Source organism: Tachysurus vachellii, chromosome 5 (assembly GCF_030014155.1).
Source record: "Tachysurus vachellii isolate PV-2020 chromosome 5, HZAU_Pvac_v1, whole genome shotgun sequence".
Taxonomy (NCBI): domain Eukaryota; kingdom Metazoa; phylum Chordata; class Actinopteri; order Siluriformes; family Bagridae; genus Tachysurus; species Tachysurus vachellii.
The window spans coordinates 12,113,396-12,132,697 of record NC_083464.1 but is presented as its reverse complement, the minus strand read 5'-3'; the positions used below and the strand labels follow the sequence as shown (position 1 = coordinate 12,132,697).

The following is a 19,302-nucleotide window of genomic DNA, read 5'->3' as shown; positions in this document are numbered from 1 at the left end:
ATATCAAGGCTATAAAACTTGTCAAAACTCCGCGAATCACAAAAGTATCAGTGAGAAGTTGAGAACACTCGTTTAAACAGTGCATACACTCGAACTTGACTGCACATCACATTTTTTACTTTATTGATACTGCTTTTAATCGTAATGCAAAGACCGGTCATCGGGACATAAGCTGTCATGTACAATAAAAGAGCCTGCGCAGCGACAGGAAATATAATTTAACACAAAACAGCCGCCTAGACCTGGGGTGGACTTGAGCTCAGGAGTTTTTATTTATTTATTGAGTGCCGTGTGGACGAATTCTTTCTACAAACACACTGTTTTATTTCTTGATAACAGACCGCTGCGAACTATAACACACCGTTGCCATGAAAAACAGAGCGTTGCCATGGACACACAGGATTCTAACCGCAGAGACGGAGCGCACTATTTTTTATAGCGGAAACAATACAGTTGTTTTTAAATCAATAAACTCCTTTTTAAATCATCATTTTGAGTCAAATTATCGATTTATTTGGTAGGTAGCAATAAAATAAGCGGGATCCGTTTCGCGGACCTGCAACTTGAGCAACAGCGCGAAGCCGCGAACTCGTTGTGGATATTTTAAAGGCGTAACAGCTGATGAAAAAGCAGAGACAATTGTAGACGAAAATGAAGAGAGATTTTATCTTAGTTTTTATTTTATACAAAACATTTTCGTCTCGTCTTTTTTCGTCAACAATAATGCATGTTAATTTAGTCTTAGTCAGCGTTTTTGTACAGTGGTGCAGTCTTGTCATCGTCTCGTCTTAGTCATGAAAAAAAGGTTGTTGACGAACATATTTCGTCTCGTCTCGTCTGACGAACTTAACACTAGTGCGTGTGCGTGTTTGTGTGTGTGTGATAGGTGAATTCTTCAGACTATTCATAGACTGCTGTGTAAAGGGTGCTTTACACAGGTGCAGTGAGGGAGACAACAGACTACATTTAGAAGACGTATGGTGGTAACCGGATGTCCTAAAAATATGATCAAAATCGTGAAACACAACTAACAACCACCTGATGGATTTTGTAGCCACTCACCCTGCATGAAAATGCACTCCAGTGAACTTTTTCTGGACCAAAGCAACCCAAATGGTCAGTAAAATTTGTCCCAAACTGGCCCAAATCCTGAAACTCAAAATATCATAAATGATGCTTTTACACTGTAATGCATTCAAATTCCAACAAACAAAACCATCACTGCCAAATGCAAATATTTAAAAGAATAATATAATTCATTAAAAGGCCAATAAAAGTTTTTTTTGGGCGAATATACATGTATAGGAATTAGGTTACACTGAACTGGTTACCTTATATACAGTATACCCCAGCTAAGAAATGATAACATGCCCATGTGCAAAGCATCATCTAGTGCCAGATATGGTCAAGCTATGGCACTGGTAAGTATATTGTTGGCCAAAAGTGTCCCAACTGTAAGCAGCTACATTTATGATATTCAAGGTAAATCCAAACAAGTCCCAAAATCAACCAATTATAACTAAAGCATGTACACCATTTCAATTTCTGAAATGGCCCAACTATAACAAATGGCCTTACAAAGGCTGAGCAGTGTGTTCAGAAGCCAGGTTCAGATCAGTTCAGGGCCAGATGAAGGTGGTACGCAATAATCCAGCACTTATTTCCTTATAGGAATCACCTGAAGGCATAGTGATGAATAAGGACAAGACACTAACTACAGAGCTGATTCAGGCTAAAACACCTCCTGGGAGGATGGAAAGATGGGCTCTTATTTTGACATCACTGTCAATGGGAAGCAGATTTATAGATTGGACAGACGGTCAGCCACATGAGCATCAATAAAATTTAAAACACAGTCTGTCCACATGGTGAGAGGAGAATTCAGAATGCACAGTAACCTTCACTCAGGCACAGAAGAAAGGACCTTGATAATTTCATTTACTTGAAAGAACAGAGGTGACCTGCCACTCATTTAATTCAATTCTCAGTGATGGATGAAAGAAGAACGCTGTTTATTTATTTATTTATTTATTTATTTATTTGTTTGTTTGTTTGTTTGTTTGTTTAATTGATTAATTATTTAATTATTTTAATGTAACATGTTTGTATATCTATGAATGTGTCATTACAATAAGAAAGTTGGTTTAGCCTTTGCTCTCTTTAATCATACACTTATCATAGACCTTATTACCATGGCAGTGGAAAATATTAATATTTCTATGTAAATGAACGACAAATTATAAAATTGGTCACTACAGTCTGATACGTAACCAACAAAATTAATTCCACTACTGCTAAGTTACAGTTACTTTATTGAAGGTGGACATCAAGGAATCAGCAAAACAGCAAGGAAAATAGTTGTGCTTATTATTATTACCTTGTCAGTATTGTTCAGCTTACTTGCATAATGCGTATGTAGTAAAGAGAACAATCCATGCCAGATGGAAAATATTTGAAATTTGTAGTTACTAATATTTACCTCGGCTTATTCTGAGCAATGTACCACTGGTTTTGGGCCTAGGGTTAGGGTTAGGGTTAACAGATTATGCATTCCCACAACTATCAATAATGTATACATGCTTTGTAAAGTTTTTGACCAAAGAACATAGCTGTCGTTTTTATCCAACTCATACTTTTGTACTGACACATTTTATTAAGAAGCTAATGTATTTTATGACAGGATAAAATTGATTAAAATGTGTAAAACAACTCCCTGAGCAGACAAAGTGGCTGAAATATATTAACATGAACAAAATAATAAAAGGGTGCACTGTAGTGAATCAGGTAGTGCTGCTGCCTCATAAGTTCTCTGATTCAATTCTGAGCACTACCTGTGTGAAGTTCTGGTGCGTTCCTCATCTTTGTTCCTGGCTCCAAACTAGTGCAATTCTGACCAGGAGAAGACAGTTAGTGAAGTTCAGCTGACTACCAAAGATTGGCCACTAAGCAACAAGCAAGCAGCTTGTTGAATTATATTCAGCATAATTAAATCAAGTCAATTAAAATATATGAATATGCAATTCTGATCAGAAAATACCTTCTGGATTGGGCTTCTACCTTTTAATTAAACCGTGATAATCAGTCATATTTCTCTCTTACAAACCTGCCAATTTCTAACAGACAGCAGTGCATGAACTTATGACTTCTATATGCATACATTCACACATGGCTAATGCAAGTGTGGCAGCCAGTCTCACTCCTCTGTTCTGAGCATAGCTATGAAATTCTCCCTTAGGGATTTCAAGCTGCTTTAGTGTTGGATTTTGAGGGGGCTCTCAGAGCTCTCAGAGCTGCCTGGCTTCGGTCAAGGTTTAGGACAGATGGCCTACTGGACATCCAAGTTACAACCTTCTGGTTCTCTCCAATTGTCACATATGTTCCCCCTCCAGCAACTGCTTCCTGGAGTTGTGTTTCCCAACATACTGATCACCATGGTTACTTAGCCCAAGCGCTATGTGTAAGCTAACATGCGTGGAGTCTCACATCTAGTGAATCATCCAAAAAGAAAATGTCACTGCAGCGCTTAGGGTCAAAAATACACTTGCAATAATAGATGTAATTTAATTAAAAACGATTTCATTATTTCATAAATCAGATTTTTATAGATCACTACTGAATAGGTTAACATGTACAGTAAAAGTGCAAGTACTATATTTTTGGTTTAGTCCCTGGGTTTATTCCCTAAACCATCAGAACAAAAAGTATAAGAATGAATTTTCTTGAGATATTTTTTTTTAAGTAAACCACGCCACATCCTGAAAAACAGCTTGTCATGCAAGATAAAGATCCATAACGATTTCACAACCACCAGCACAGTCAGAGCGACCCAGATAAACCTTGCCATCTCCAGTGGATTGGACATGCCCGTTGATTTTAGCAGCCAAAACTCCTTAGAGCAACCAGACGCGAATGATACAGCAGAGTGATTAGCCTGGAATTGTAGCTGCCTGTGCCTTTGTCCTCTGGTGTTGTGGACATTAGACATTCATGTATCAGTCGACCTGTCTAATTAATATTATATATAACCCATGGTGATATTTTCAAGCCCAGTGTAGCATCATTACAGACTTTTGTGAAATATTTCACCTGTTAGACTCACTATGTGTGACACACTATGTCTATTCGTTTTCATTTTCAGTGTGCTCCAACAGTTTTTATGCAGAGTTTGAATAGAGCCAATGTGTAAATTCACACTATTTAATCCCATTTGGAAAATAATTAGCAGGTGAACAGAATGTAGTATCTCTGTCATTAGGAAACTGTTTGGCTTTCTTGCTTACAAATGGTGAAGGCTTTTTCATGCATTATAATTTGTAAATGGATCAGCTACAATAATAAGGCATTAATTAATGCATTATTTGTGTTCCTTAAAATAAATTATACCACAGCTTGGTTAAACTCTCAAATCTGCTTGGTTATAATATATGCATTATTCTATAGTTATTATTATGCATATTAAATATATCCAAATAAACATAGATGAGTCATTTTCTTCAGAAATTTCCATTATTAAAAATCCATAATGATTAACCCCTGTTTTAGATTTTGAAATTCTATTAATACAGACAGAAGTAGTCAATAGTAAATGGTAGTTTCAGCCTTAACAGAAACAGTAGTTTAATATTAATGTTCTCTTTTTGCAATACATTATTGTTTCTATAGTAATAGTTTATTCTCAGGGGGATGTATGGCTGACAGTAAGAGTAATAGCAATGGAATTTAAAATCATGTTGTTGTTTAACAATACCAACCTGTAATCATTGATAGGAGACATTTATTTAACAGTTATGACAGGAGTTTCTCAAGTACAAGAGAAAGAGCTAGGGAGAGAGAGAGAGAGAGAGAGAGAGAGAGAGAGAGAGAGAGAGAGATGCTGGTGAGGGAATTGCTGTTTAGCAAGTAACAGTGATATAGTATAAACCTTTAAACTGTGCTGCAATATATCATTAATAAAACCAACACTGCAATCATTGGCAAATGACTGTGGTATGAACAGAATAACATGTAAAGAAAAGTGCACAGGAAGACAACGTGGTTATCTTTAGAATCCACTTCAGGTTGGTGTGAAGCTACACCAGCATGCATTATTTTCATATAACCATGTATGTCTGAAGTGTGTTGTTCTAGTACATGTTACAGATTCAGGATGTAAAACATTTTATTCCAATCTGAGTAATTCATTTTTTTTAATTTACTGAATGATTGAACACCTAAATAGACTAATCTACCATTTTTATTCTGAATATGGACAATAATTTGTTTGAAGTCACAAGAAGATCTGGTTTGTATTGCATTTACATTCATTCATTCATTCATTCATTCATTCATTCATTCATTCATTCATTTATTCCTTGCTCTTCTGCAAACATGCTTTTCTGTACAGGGTCATTGTGAAAACAGAGCTGGGAATATGTGCACAATGCAAGAAGACAGTCTGGATGGGACACCATAAACCTATGCCTATGACCAATTTAGCATAGCCATTTCAGCTTATGACTGGCTGTTATAAGATAGGAGGAACAGAAGAACCCAGAGGAAACCCTTGTGGACATGTGGAGAACATGTGAAACTCTACGAAGATGTGTCTTAATGGTAGTTCAATGCGAAATTGTTCATTCTCTTAAATTACAAGGTTCCATCTTACATGCCAAGGAATGAGCCCTTAATCTCATTCAGATTAGGTTATTTTATTACTTCTGCAAATCATTTTTTACACATTATAAAAATCTCAAATCCAGACACTAAAGATAAAAATCACCACAAGAGGAGTATGTTTCTACTGGATTGCATTTGGTACCCTCCCAGATGTTTAAATCAAGTGGTAATTTAATCTTACCCCATTTACAACATGGCTACCAAGTGGTTAGAGATGCACAGGAATAGAGAAGAAATGCTGGCTCTTTTTTCAATCTGAGGCAAAACAGCGACAATTTAAAACACAATAAAACAATAATCCCAAAGTATACAAGACTCAGGAAGTGTTTAATGTCTGGCAAAGGGTCACTGATACGCACACTACAAGACTGAATATGGCAAATAGCAGCAGTCAAACTAGCAGCAAGTAGCAGCAGCCTTTTTATTACAATGCAATGTAAAACCTGCATAGAAAATAACAGGCATGTTCATCCAAAGTGTCTAAATAAATGAGAGGAGTGCTGAGTCTGGTGAAAAACCGCAGGTAATCTGGCCTGTAATATTCTCAGAGGAAGCCTAAAAAAACATAAAAATAAACATTGACATAGCCAATCTAAACTGAAATAAATATAACAGAGGGTTACAGTATTACAGAGGACCTACTGTACATCTAATCCTGTTGTACATTAGGGCGAATGGTTTGCTTCCTACTTGGAAGTTTGCTTATATCAGTTAACATGAAGGTGAGTGACATCTGCCCCATGCAGACTCCCCACTGGTATCCCACAGGGCTCAGTATATGGTCGAATCTCAGCATGTCTGTCAGACAGACAATAGTGGATGAGAGCTCATCAGCTGACACACAACAATCTGCACAATGATCTGATCTCCCCAGATCTCTTACTCATGGACAAACAACTGTCCTTTTCCTCACATGTTGCTAATGTGACACTCATGTTGGTTTCTTTTCTACAACATCAGAAGGCTTCGGCCATTTTTGTCCACAAACACTGCCTAGTTACTAATTCTGGACTACTGCAAATCACTAAATCTACCTATGAACACAATTCCTCTGCAAATGACCCAAAATGCAGCTGCACAATTTGTCTATGTTCTCACATACCGCTCCACTGCTACTAGCTTCCGGTAGCTGCATGCATCCAATTCAAAATACTAAAGCTTGCCTACAAAGCCAAAAATGGTCCAGCTCCCTCTTACCTTATCTTAAGCTCTTTTAACTCCTTGTACTGCACCTCGCTCCCTCAGAGCTACCAGCACTGCTCGACTGGTCCCACCATCTCTCAGGGTAAGAGGCAGATATACAGCAAGACTCTTTTCTGTTCTGGCAAAGAGGAGGTGGAATAAAATCCCCCTAGATGTCCGAACAGCTGAGTCACTGGCTATCTTCAAACCGACAGGTGATGACCTACCTCAATCTGAAACTAGCACTTTTCCCTGTTTGCTGTATGTGTTTATTAAAAAAAAAACCCTGAACATAGTTTTAGGTTGATGGTATCCTAAGCCTGTAACCTAGCGAACCAGTGTTAATGTATTCATTGAGAAAGACTTACAGTAAAAGTACTGTTTTCATTTTCAGTTTTCATTTTCGCTTTCGATAAAGGCTTCTGCCAAATGCCGTAAATGATAGAGCGCATCAGTGCTGAGGTGGTGTGGACAGATGTAGAGAACATTTTAGTTAGAGCTGCATGCTAAATACTACACACCCTTTATACCTTACACAAGGTATACAATGAGTATGACAAATTAAATCACCAGCTTTATTTCCAACAGAGATAATCTGCATCTACAGGACAAATATTCAATTAAACCCTGTAGGAGTTGATTCACTGGTTAGTCTGTAAAACAGATCAAAGCTACTGAAGCATGCTGTTTTGTTATAAATTAGATGCTACATTATAGTTAGAGAGCCATGCAACTGCATAAAGACTTTCAGCTTATGTAATTGTACAAAATTAGCATGCAGTATGAGAAATCTAATGCATTTTATCATTGTAGGGAAACCCTGTATGGTGTCAAATAATATTCTTTATAAGAGGCTTTCCAAAGATGCATTGTTTCTCCAAATAGCTCTGCAGGATTCTCTAAAGCAATTATAAAAACAACATTGGCATTGAAGGCAGGGAAATTGCAGAAATGTTGGAATTTGCATATATTCTGGTATGCAGTCATTTTTATTTAGTAAACCATTAATTATGGGGTTCCTTCATGCCACTACCAAATCTTATACCACATCTTACAGAATTCCTAAAACATTACTGTTATTGTTTTAACTGCGGATTCTCCAGAAATAAATTTGAATCCTTCACTCCATTATAATATCCTCAGGCATGATCATTGTTTGAGTTGTCACTGCTACAGTTCCCCTTGCTGTTGCCATGATCTGAACTGATCACAACTAAATCTTTTTATTTGTGATAAAGTCTCCGAAATGACCATAATCTTATTTGTATTTATAATGCAGTACCTTTACCTCAGGCAGATTATATGAAAGACCCAAAATAATTCTGCTTTATGCTTTAACAACAACAGTCTAATAAGGTTATCAAATGTCACACCATAGGAGGTGACACTAAAACATCTTTGTCATTTTCTTTGGCTGTGTTATATCAGATGCAGCGATCAACCATTACATTAAAACCACCTATCTTACCTCCCACAATATTAAACACCTCCTTGTGCCACCAAAACAGATCTGACCTGTCATGGTATGACGTCCACAAGACCTCTGAAGTTTTGCTGCATTATCTGGCAACAAGACATTAGAAGCAGTTCCTGGAATCCTGTAAGGTGCGTGATCAGAAAAACTGCATACTAGAAATACCCCACGAGACATGTTTTATTGGAGATGCTCTGTCCCAAATGTCTAGCCCTCACAATTTGGTCCTTGTCCAAGTCACTCAGATTCACATTCTATTTATCATGCTTCAAAGATATCTGTTTCTGAACTGACTGTTCACTTGCTGTCTAATATATCCCACCCCTCAACAGATAATATGATAGCTAGTGTTCTCTTCACCTGTCAGTGGTTTCAATATTATAGCTGATCAGAGTATGTTCAAATGTGCTGCAAATCAGATATATACATATATAATTATTTATAATTATTATATTTAATAAAAATACCAATAACATTCTTTGACAATATAACTATGATGCAAAAAAGTGATGCCATTCTTCTTTTAAGATGCTTATCATTGCAATGGTCACATGCTTAGGCTTTGGGGCAAAATACACTGGTTACAATCAGACCTTTCAACAAAACCTTGAATACAGAATTTTTTGAAAATATACTTATTTTTCTGAGGTCTCTTCTGACATCCAAATGAAAACTATGTTTTGTTAAACGTTTTGTTAAATATTAAAACACATATCAAAGAAACGTTAAAACGTGGATAGGGAAAAAAAAACAGATATGGTTTTGAAAATGATGATAACACAATGTGAACCTGCACATGCAAAACTCGGGTTTTGAGTGTGTTATACATTTTCTAAAACTGTTTTTTGTAACTGCTGACTAGGCTGGTACTTTGTGGTCTTCTTATTTGACAATAATTTAATTTATTTATTATTATTATTATTATTATCACACCCTTGTGCAAAGGTACCAGAATATGATTCATGCTGTTCTGCTCCAGTGGAACACCATATTAATAAAACCCAGTAATTCTAGAATCTTTGGATGTGTTGGTGTTTTTCCACATTTTGCCTTTTTTAATACTTAATACATTTGCCCTTAGCATGAAGTGTAACGTTTTATGATACACTGTCACTATGCTGGCATGTGCATTTCCAAATTCTGTTTTAATGTGAACAAAAACCTATTTAATATAATAAATAATATATAACATCTAACATTTATTTATTTATTAAGTGTTTTCTACACAATATGGACTTTCCCACCCATCAGTTCCTACTACCTCACTAGCTAACACTGCTTTATCACATGACATCTACCAACCAGGGACAGCAGGGCAAACACATGCTTCCTCCAAGACATCTAAAGCCAGCCTCCACATCTTTTCAAGCTGCTGTTCATGTGGTGCAACTGGGAAGCATAATACATTTGGAGAAAAGTTCTATCTGACATATCTGCATGCATACTGTAGGATCACAGACACTCATGACTGGCTAATGTCATTAGTCTGAGTTACAGAAAAGAAAGGCATTCCTCCTACCATGCCAGTTTTGCGTTCATGACCCCTAGCTATAGATGGTTTCTGACATGGTAACTAGGTGATTTGTAAACAAATAACAAAGTTTTTACATGATAGTTACATGTCAGTTCCACTGTTCTGACAGTTTTATTGTCATCACAAACATATAATTCAGACAAATCATATTCTTTCTTCAGTATCTCATAAATAAGTCTCAAGGCACACTGTTACAGCAAAATGTTTTATAGTTTCTAAAGTACTAACAAGTCAACAAGTGCTTATTTAAGATTGAATCACAACACTAGCTATGCTGCATAAAATATCATAATTATTAAACTAATTACTATTGAATATTGCATTAACCTAAACTCACTGAAGTAAAGAATGGACAGTAAAAATAATTTCACAGGAAAGTAAACTTCAGCATTGAATGCCCTTGTCAATGCTTTCTCCAACAAATAATGTTGTAGTGCAGAACTAATTTCATTAGTGGCTGCCATTTGTGAATGATTAAGGCCTGTTCTCACACAGCGCTGTGTTGGCCACAAAGTTCTCTGAGGTTAATAACCAGTTACAATCAATTACGCAACCAATCTGATACAATCAATGAGTCCCTCCAAACCAACACAGGAGAAGTGCTAGTAGTGCTAAGCACAATAAAACCATATGGATATGCCAGAACATGCTACAGGTCAAGGTGAATGCATTAAGAATATTGCAGCTATAAATATAAATGAGGAGTCCTGAAGGTTGTTAGGAGGAGAAAAGGTTGAGATGTATAATGCCGTTCATGGGGATTAATAGATAGCTTGCTTTATTCTAAATAAATCCTGTCTTGCATACAGCAAATTTTCAAATGTTTGCTGTTCCTAAAACATGCCTGTAGCTACAGTAGATAACTGCTATATAGCTTTATTGATCAAACTTTCAAAGTATAACTTTTTTCTTAATAAATTATTTTTGTATTTTATACTTTTTATTGGCTTATCACAGCATAATTTAGGGTGCATTTCATGTAAATGAGATGTTCAGAAACATAATTGGGGCATTCTTTATGACCATGACATGTCATAGATGCCTTGGACTATCTGGGGGACTTTCTGGCAGGCTTTGTTTTTGTCTTGTAACAGGTGTCTTTGTTTTTGTTTGTGTTTACACGTGGTCGTCCCACCCAATCCTTCACATACTTCTGCTTCTGCACCTCGGTTCCTTGTGTCTCAGTGATTGTCCTCCCGATATATACCTATTGTCTTGTGCTTGTTGTCTGCTGAGTCCTTGTTGTTTCTCCTGGTTTCTGTTCTTTTTCAGTTGTTTAATCTTCCTTAGTATTTGTGTTTGTAGGTTTTGTTGATTGGTTTAGTTGTTTTTTTCACGTTATCCCTGCATTTTGGTCTGATTCCACTTGTTTCCTGACAATGACATGTAAATAATAAAGTAGTTAATGTGAGCTGGCAGCTGACTGATTGTCGCTTAAATCACTGTTCATTTTGGGACTGCAAAGTATTATTATTTACTTTTTTTTTAGTAAATATGATTAATTATTGCCTGCTGATGCCACATGGTGTTGGAATTTCTTCAACAATCCGACACTACAGTACAGTTGGGGCAGAACATTAACTAATAAGCCCTGAGTATTGGAGTATTGCCCTGGACATCATAATCAACCATCACAATTATATCTAGGACAATCTTAACGATCGTAACAATCTTAATCCAAGAATGAATAAAAGCACACACTGTATCTTTTTAACACAGTGCTGTTGGAATTAGTTTGCTTATTATAGCCATCAATGTTCTCGTCTTGTCATGCTAACAGTAGGTTTGTCCAACTATAAGTCTGTCTATATATCTTTTTGTTGACCATATAGTTGTAACTGTCCATCACTCTACAGATATAGATATAGATATAGACTCTATAGATTTGGTTTAAAGCTTGTGCTGTGATCAGAGGGGGCACTGAAGGAAATACTTGCCATTAATTGCTAGCTTGAATTCTTTTCTTCTGACTTCATGACCATGTGCTAAAGCTTTATGTTTTGTTTATGACTCCCTATGTTAAATGCGATTAATATTTCTAATTTCTTAATGTTTCAGCATGGTATTAAATACTGTATGATACTGTATGTGAACACACCAAGGTCAAAGGTGGCCTTTGCTACACCTGCTTTTCTCTTATCTGTCTTCCTATCTTCATGTCTTCTCTGTAAATAAGCTTCAAGTTATGCTTCAACTTGGTCAAAAGCTGCTCTGAAAATTCTGGTAGCAAGCAATGAACCCCAGAGTCTGAATCAACTCTAGTCTCCTGACTAGTGTTATCCAGAACAAAGGGACTCTTGAGAAGCACACAACGAGTGGCCATTGATTATATTAAAAATCAACTTTCGTCACATTAATAATCCCTAATTCTGATTTTTGATCATGGCATGACTATTAAAATAATTACGTTATTGTATATATAGTAAAGTAAAGTTTTAATAATGATTATATGTTCAGACTAAAAACATTTTTAAATGTATAATGAAGATCTTAGGACACAAAGTCAAGCAGAGTATCTCAGAGGGAACAAATTTCACAAGGCACTGTTTTGTATGTGTGTGTGGATCTGGTGGCATAATGTGACATGATTACTTAATAATTTGATTACAAACAAGCTTCTTGACACTTATCGGATGATGACACACCAAAGTAAGCCATTTTATAGAAGATATTACATCAAAACCATGTGCCCGTGTGCATCCATCCAAAAAATAGACTGTCATTTTTCTCTTTCCTAACTGTGATTCAACTTTAATTTATCACCAAACCATGTCTTGTATTTCCTAGGTATATAACTTGTATGCATGATCAAAATACAGAAGGTATTAAGTATTATTCCGTGATAACTTTGTGAGGTCTTTCATTAAATATCTGTAAATTATGTAAACCTGTAAAAAATGTTGTGTTCAGAGTGAATATAATATTTAATTTTCAAAGAAATCAAAGGAGGTAAAAAGCATAAATAACAGGCAACGGCTACTTTAAAGTAATTGATTAGCTTGGCTTATAGCCAGTCATCTTGCTTGGGTCTTTGCCTGACAATCATTCTCTGATTTTCACTCAGCAGCAAATACAGTAGCACAGACATGAATCATCACTGTCTAGTTATAAGGGCTCTTTGCCAGCAGGGTCTTAGTGAAGCAGCACATCCTGCCAAAGCAGTGTCACACACTTTTATCAGACCTGATCCTCTATCTGGATGGGCCCAGGTTAGTTTTAATTTTATCTAAAGTCCTGACCACCCATTAATCCTACACTTCCAAACAGACCCCCTTGTTATCTAGAGTTCAACCAACCGGCCCCACAAACTGAATCGAGCTCTTATACATTTCTGTAGTCAGCTCTAAAATGCTGTCCAATTACGCACCATTTCGAGCAACTTACTGCAATCAACTAATGATGTTTCAGGCATAGGACCACTATATCAACTTTGTGTTAAAACTTAATAAAAGAATGATCTTGAACTCTGGTCAGATGGATTTCCAATAATATCTTACTTATTATGTTATAAGTATAGCATGGGTGGTGACAGCTTGTCACACATTTATTGAAGTAAAAACAAATATGTCTGATTGCTTTCGCCAGCAAATAATCTATCCTTTTTTTTGTAATGTGCTTATGTTTTCTTTAGACATAGTAAAAGCATTTAGTGCATTTGACAGCATCATGGCCTGAATTCCATCAAACTTCCAAATGCAAAGATTTTCTATGTGCCATTTAAAATGTGTACGTAATTAAGGTGAGCCTTAAAATATTCCACCAGGATTAGATCATACAGTTACGTATAGTTTAACATAATGTACTAAATATGAGAAGGATGATTACTGTGTGATTACTGTATGATACAAGTGTATTATATATTTGGAAAATGCAAATTTAGGTTGGAAACAGGAACAAAAAAAGAAACCCAAACAATACTACATGCTTATCACCATGGGAACCATGGCACAAAGGGGTAAAATGTGAGAACAACAGACAGACAACAGAAAACAAACAAACCACTACTGATCTTTACAAAGCAAATAATTGCAACACCAATAACCACAACAATAATTTAAAGTTAAAAATTTTGAAAGATTTGCGTAAATTATGTAAGATTTGCCAAGACAAGGATGTTGTTATTGTGCCTAGTGAAATAAATGATCAAGGCTGGCAAAGACAAATCCTGGAGTCATTCTGTTCCACCCTTCATGCCAAAATATCTAGAATGCTTTCTATAATAAATCAACTTTTATAGAACAGAGCAAACTAAGACCAGGTGCTGTTTTCAGATAAGACAAAACTTGAACTGTATATATCTTGCACAGTGAGAGGGATGCATATCTCAAAAAAGAGAGCTATACCTCCTTCAAAAATGTGGGGTAGTGATGCTCTGTGACTGCCTTGATGCCAGTTATACTAAGGTACATGTGCAATTCCATTGACTCTCAAAGGTTTAGAATGCTGTGGTCGAACACATGGAAGAAACAATTAGTAAGAAGAAACAATTAGTATTAGAATTTTCTAGTCCCATAATATAATGTAAGTCTTGTTTGTATTTGGATCTAGATGTATTTGGTATAAATGTAGCAGTTATGGATGTTATATGTGTCTGTCTTCATATCGTAATATGTTGATACTGTATTTACTATTCTATTCTTTCATGTACTTTCCAGAATAGAATAGTAAATATCAACATATTACCATTTTATTAGCTTATAACCTAATAATAAATAGCTATAAATTATGGGGAAAAATGCATTTAAAGATTTCATTTGAATTCCACTGCACCTACTTCCTCATTTATAACCAAATCGACTTATGACAAAAAAAGAAACACAAGTACTGACTAATGAAGAGTTATAATTTCACATTGGGAAATAAAATATCGCTGCAATTATCAACATTATCTAACAACAGTCTTTTTTTTATCAAACAGAAGCCTGCAGTTGTGGCTAAACAATTAAGGCCATGGGTTACTGATCAGAAGGTTGAGGGTTCAAGCCTCACCCCTGCCTCCTAACAAGCTTCAAGTCAAGAAGCTTTTATTGTCATTTCAACCATATACAGCTGTTGCAGTACACAGCAAAATGAGACAACATTTCTCCAGGACCATGGTGCTATATAAAACAAAAACAGAGCTGCGGATTATTAAGTAGTCCTCGCCACATAAAATGCACCTGTGCAACCTGGTGTACACAGTGCGGGACAAGACAAACAAGACAGCGCAGGACAAAAGACAATGCAAACAAAAAAAACAAGACAATACACAGACAATAAACAGAAACAGTGCCAATCAGTGTAAATACTGTATGTTCAACAATATTGCGTGTGCAAAAATACTGGAATGAACACAGTATTTTAGCAGCAGTTACCTGAGATATTGTAAAGTATTGTGCAAAACAGCAAACAACTGAAATGTGAGACAGCATGTGCAAAGAGCAAAAACAGTGTGCAAAACAGCATGTAAACAGTTTGATGGATATACTGTATATTTGTATATACTGTATACTGGATACACTGTATAAGTGTGTGTATATGGTGTAGGTCTGTGCAGTCCATACACTTTATGTTCACTTTATGTTCTAGGGTCTTGCGATCCGAGATGGTGCAGTTCCCAAACCAGACAGTGATGCTGCTGCTCAGAATGCTCTCAATGGTCCCTCTGTAAAAAGTAGTCAGGATAGGGGAGGGAGATGTGCCTTTCTAAGTAAAGAAGTAAGAAGTAGAGACGCCGCTGGGCTTTCTTGGTGATGGGGCTGGTGTTGAGTGACCGGGTGAAGTTCTCTGCTAGATGAACACCAAGAAATTTGGTGCTCTCGATGATCTCTACAGAAGATCCATCGATGTTCAGCGGAGAGTGGTCGCTCTGTGCTCTCCAGAAGTCAACAACCATCTCTTTGGTTTTATCAACATTCAGAGACAGGTTGTTGGATCTACACCAGACAGTTAGCTGTTGCACCTCCTTTCCGTATGCTGACTTGTCGTTCTTGCTGATGAGACCCTCCATGGTAGTGTCATCGGCGAACTTGATAACATGGTTCGATCTGTGCATTGCTGAGTGAACAACAGTGGACTGAGCACACAGCCCTGAGGGGCTCCAGTGCTCAATGTGGTGGTGCTGGAAGATGTTCCCAGTCAAGAAGTCCAGGATCCAGTTGCAGAGGAAGCTGCTGAGGGATGATTGTATTGAATGCTGAACTAAAGTCTATGAACAGCATTCGTACGTACATGTCTTTATTGTCCAGGTGGGTGAGGGCTAAATGAAGAGCCGTGGCAAAGGCATCGTCCGCGGAGCGGTTTGGACGATACACAAACTGTAGGGGTCCAGTGCGGGTGGTAACTGGGTCTTGATGTGCCTCATGACGAGCTTCTCAAAGCACTTTATAACAATGGGTGTGAGTGCGATGAGACGTTAGTCATTGAGGCAGGACACTGTAGACTTCTTTGGGACGGTGACAATGGTGGTTGACTTGAGGCACGTAGGAACAACAGTGCTGCTCAGGAAAATGTTGAAGATGTCAGTGAAGACATCCACTAGCTGTTCTGCGCATTCCCTGAGCACCCTGCCACAAATGTTGTCTGTTCCAGCAGCCTTCCGTGGGTTAACTCTGCATAGCGTTCTCCTCATGTTGGCCGTGGATAGACAGACTACTTGGTCGTTGGGGGAGGGATGGTCTTCCTTGCCGCTACGTTGTTTTGCACCTCAAACCGAGCATACAAGTCATTCAGCACATCTGGCAGGTGAAGCTGTCTCTTAGTTTGTGATCACCTGTATGTCCTGCCACATGTGCCGGGTGTCTCCGCTGTCCTGGAAGTGGCAGTGGATTGTATGGGCATGTGCGCGCTTTGCTTCTCTGATGGCTCGGCACAGTTTGGCCCTTGCTGTTCTTAGGGCCACCCTGTCCACTGTTCTGAAAGCTAGGTCTCTAGTCTTCAGCAGCGCAAGCACCTTAACAGTCATCCACAGCTTCTGGTTGGGGATGGCCTTGGAGACGGCCTTGGAGACGGTCACGTCATCAATGCACTTGCCGAGGTACCTGGTCACTGATGCCGTGTACTCCTCCAAGTTGATGGAGTCGCTGTTGGTTGCAGCTTCCCTGAAGATGTTCCAGTCAGTGCACTCAAAGCAGTCCTGAAGAGCAAAGGTGGCTCCTGCTAGCCAGGCTTTCACCTGCTATAGAACCGGTTTAGAGCATCTGACAAGTGGTCTGTTTGCTGAAATTAGCATAACAGAGCTGTGGTCTGAGTAGCCGAGGTATGGGAGGGGCTCCATATGGTACGCGAAAGGAATGTTTGTGTAAACAAGATCCAGCGTGTTTTCACCTCTCGTTGCAAAGTCCACATGACTGAAATCTCCAGCGATGATAAACAGTGTATCGGGGTGAACATTCTGCAGATCGCTAATAGCTCCATAGAGTTCACATAGCGCCTCTTTAGTATTAGTGCTGAGGGAATGTAATCTCCGACAATGAAAACAGTGGTGAATTCACGTGGTAAATAAAATGGCCCGCATCTAACAGTCACAAACTCCACTAGCGATGATCAGTAACTAGAAACAAGCACAGAGTTCTTACACCATTCCGTGTTGATGAAAACACACACACCACCACTGCGAGCCTTACCGCACAGAGCTACATTTCTGTTGGCACAAAATAAGGTGATCCCATCTAGCTGAATGGCAGTGTCCAGAACTCTGTTGTTGAGCCAAATCTCTGTGAAAACAAAGACGCTGCAGTTTCTAAACTCTCGCTGTGTAGTGCATGTAGAAACATTTGAAAGGGTTTGTTTTTAGCCTAGCACATTTAGCCTTATAACGCCTCCGCTTCCTCGCGCACCGCTTTCAGCGTCCCCTCTCCTGGTGTCTGATATCAGGCGACACCGAGGACTGGAGGCCTGGTCTTCATAGCAAGCCGAGGTCGCGAAGCCTTTCCAGCACATAATCATTCAGGTTGGTTGTTGCACGATTTCTGTATTTTATTACCTTCTGGCGGTTGTATACATGAGCAACGCTGTCTCTGGTGTCCATGTACTGGTAATATTCAGGCTAAAAATCGTAAAAAACGTAAATAGCACTATATTGAATGCGGCATGGCCGCTGCGTGCTACTGCCGTGGAAACAATATGTAAGAAGAAAATAAGAATCCTGTGCTAAAATTATATGTGTCAAAACCTTAACTATTAATGTAGTCATCACTTCACTCCACTGATTTCATGTCTTGTTAGCGCCAGTTTGGAAATAATCACTCAATATTCACTTATGTTATGTTGACCAAATTTATTCTTATTTGTCTTTTAATAATATTTAAACATTTTAAAATTTTGGTTGATGCCATTTGTACAGTGTTGATATTCTTTATTTAAGGTTCACTGAGGAGCTTTTGTGAGTCAATAGAGTCAATACTGTAGGTCATTTCTCAAAAAGTTGACCAAATCCTGACATTCATTGTGTGATTAAAGAACACTTAGCTAGCAAGATTTTAGACATCATTATGCAGACTGACCGTATTTATTGCTTATGTCATAGGCCCTTTGCAGGTAGAAAGCGAAGACAAGACTAGAAAGAAGCCTAAACAACATCTGATGGGTTTTCTCAAACTGCAACACATTCAATTCAATTGACATTGTCTAAAAGCAGCTTTAAAGAACATAGAACAAAAGGTTATTATAAAGAATAATATAATTCAAATTCAAGATAAATATTAGATAACACATACAAAGTGAGGAATGCTATTATTAGCAGAATCGGTTTAATGCTACTAACAAAAATACAAAAACAGACTTACTGTCTGTAAGTGCTTAATTAACTGACAAATCACAGCATATTATTCTGCAGCGTTTGCCTTGCCGGCTGAAGGAGATATAAATAAAGAAGCTTGTGATGCTAAGCACCAAGGCCTTGTTTACAAGCTGCAGCAAGGCCCCTCTCCCTGAGGACACTCATACTATTAAACAAAGATATTCACACAGTCCTGTTAATGTTTTTCAGCACCATGAGCCATGCTTCAGCACACACGTATACACATGCACACTGTAAAGAGCAGTATCCTCCATGTCCTACTCCCATTTTCCCCTCAATTCCTCTCCAACCCCCTCCTCCCTGCTATAATGTCAGCAGCAATAACAATCCATTCAACGAGAGAGAAAGAGAAGAGGGAGTAAAAGGTTTCTTAAACATTACCTCTTTTTTCTCTTCAAAGGGCACTTAGCCTTAGCATTCACATCAGACGAAGAAGCAGCAATCAGAAGCAGCTCAGACTCACAGCATCACATGACTCTATACCACCTGCTCCCCTTTATTAGTCATGTGGTATGGATTATACCAGCAGATTCTGGGATTTGTAGTTTTCTCCAAGAAGGGGTAGACAAAATATAATAGACCATATTTCAATCATATATTTCTCATGGAATAATTATAACAATCGTGTACAGTATGTATGTAAGTATACATGTATGTATTTATAAAGACTAAAACAAA

The 19,302-nt window shown here is 37.7% G+C and overlaps 1 protein-coding gene across 1 annotated transcript in view; it reads right to left on the bottom strand.

Annotated features, from left to right (window-relative positions):
- Positions 1–19,087, bottom strand: part of tsnare1 (T-SNARE Domain Containing 1) — a 125,301-nt gene extending 106,214 nt beyond the window's left edge. The window contains exon 1 of the mRNA XM_060869181.1: positions 19,006–19,087. The gene's annotated coding sequence lies outside the window, so the exon portion shown is untranslated. The remainder of the gene's footprint in view (positions 1–19,005) is intronic.
- Between the last annotated feature and the right edge of the window lie 215 nt (positions 19,088–19,302).